The sequence below is a fragment of the Magallana gigas genome, chromosome 5 (assembly GCF_963853765.1).
Source record: "Magallana gigas chromosome 5, xbMagGiga1.1, whole genome shotgun sequence".
Classification (NCBI taxonomy): domain Eukaryota; kingdom Metazoa; phylum Mollusca; class Bivalvia; order Ostreida; family Ostreidae; genus Magallana; species Magallana gigas.
Window position 1 is genome coordinate 52,676,122 of NC_088857.1, and position 2,590 is coordinate 52,678,711.

Genomic DNA, 2,590 nt, shown 5'->3' on the forward strand with positions numbered 1-2,590 from the left:
CAAAAGCCTCGGAAATCAAATGACAAACAAAAGAATATGATAACATAACATAATGATAACACAAATAGCATGCACTTGACAGTTTTATACAATTTTAGATTTATATTATATATATAAATATATATTTATAAATAATATACTATTTTTACAATTTTTAAAAAAAATAATATATATGAGAGGGTCCGATAATAGACGGGACAAATTAAAAAGAATAAGTTTAAGATGTCAAAATTAATGTGCGGAGCTATATAGAGCTAAAGGGGCCTGCCCCCCCCCCCCTTCCCAAGAATTTAATTGTTAAATTACAGAGAAATATTACCCCACCCCTACCTAGATGAACAAAGTATTTTTCGGACCTCCTACCCTCTTCTTTAGATGTTTTTTACTCCACGCTTGAACTTGAAAAGCAGATGTGTGAGGCGGTCTGACTCCTGTGTTCAATTTCCAATGTCCTAGCATTTGTAGTTAATTGTATAAAGAATTGTTCACATATTTAAAGACTTTTGTCGTATACAGAATTCGTTCTACAGCTGTTCCAATAAGTTCATGAATCAAGGCCTCCGGGAGCGTCGTCCATTGACCCGAATTGGATCCACCCTCAGAAACATTGTTTCCGTATAATATAATTCAAACCGAGACAACTCTGTTTGCATGCCTTGATAGAGGTTATTCATACATTAATGATTTTAGATTTTGTTTTAATCAGGTTCAGGCGGCCGCTGAATATTTTCCCCGCAACTTATTTAATATTTTCCAGCAAAACTCGGTTATAGCGAATTCATAGGGACCATTACATTTACTTCGCCATATCCGTAATTCGTAATAACCGTATAACGAATTCGTAATGATAGGCATATATAGTGAATTCGCTATACACATGACTCATTATGACTATCATCAGTGTTTACGAAGAAATGTACATTACATGGATATAAAAACGGGGCTTCTGATGCAAAGAAAAGTTTAAATGAATTTGGGTTCAATTAATGAAGTTTGGAACAAAAAATTGATTCACTTACTCTTAAAGTGATACAGGTAAATCAACGAATCGCAGACCTGGCTAAACAAGATATTTTTGGTAAAATAGAAAATTCGCAGAAATGTCATTTTTATAAATATTTAGTTGATGGATTTTATCTTCAATGTTACCTTAGAAAGTAAAATTTAACAGTGCATATCATATTAAGATTGTCCTCTCATCGTTTAGCCATCGAAACATGAAGGTACAATAATACACACAGAGCCCAAAGGAACTGCTTTTCATGTAAAAACTATGTTGAAGATGAACTCCATTTTATTTTAGTGCGTCAAGTATATATTGAATACTGTAAAAAATGTATTAAAAAGTATGTTTATGAGAAACCATCGACGTTCAAGCTGTTGCAGTTGTTTAATAACGAAAAGATATGTGTAACCTCGGCAAATATATTACTATATAGTATGAAATTAAGAAACGATATCTGTAATTAACTTTAGATGTTGTTATTTTGATTCTTTTCCGTTTAAGTCATTTTTTATATTTATGTATGTACTAGCCGGGTCTCCTGTAAAATACCCTCTTAATGTGCTTTACTAAGTTTAATTTGTATAATCTGATGAGCTGCAAAGCTTAAAGAAATAAAGAATGAATGAAATGCACGAATCAGTGTTTATTTTGGCATTGAAATAATTAACTGATTATTGAAAAATTTATCTAAAAATAGATTCATTAAAACTATTATATTTATTAGTATTGCCAGAGACATAAATAAATATTTATGTCTCTGGTGTTGCTAACTTTTCACAATTTAAAGCAATTCATTAAAAAATATGTAAATTTCATAATTTCTTCTACATCTATGGGACTCGAAATTAGTTCGCTACATGTATATTCGTAAACTCGTTATAACCGAGTTTGCTGTAACCGTAAAATTTTACATGGATTTACAGACGGGCAATAATTGGCCAATCATTGCTGACTTACCACCCTGGGGAAGTTCCAGGATAGGAGTCAAAACGACCGAAGACGCGTGGGCCTAGCTGGCGACTTCTACGGATAATGGATATATCATTACTGGCGTCAGTATTTGTTTGGTTTTAATAAGTCTTACATTTTGTTCAGTACTTGAAAATTTTGCTGTTTGTCATTAGCAGGCACGATCGAAGCATCAGGGGGGCCAAGGGGGGGGGGGGGGCTGCCCCCCCCCCACTTTTTCAAATTGAAGTTATAATACCCCCCCCCCACGGTTTAGGATTTTTAAGATTTTGGAAAAATCCTATCCCCCCTTTTTTTTTTTGCTTTTTTGCTTGTCAAGAATTTTTGGACGAGTCTGGCCCCCCACTTTCAAAAATGATGCTACGTGCCCGCATTAGGCCATTATTGACAGACTAAAATGTAACGGTGTTAATGTTTGAAATATTAATTGGGTCTTTGAATTGAGACCTAAAGAAGGACGTTGTATTAGTGGGCTATGATTTGTTTCCGAGTCAAAACGATTTCTGCGCCATAATTCAGTCACTATGGTCATCCGCCAACGTGCATTTAGATCCGCCGAACGGTTTTACACGGACCAATCAAATGATACCTTACTTGATGTTTTGGAAAATTTAA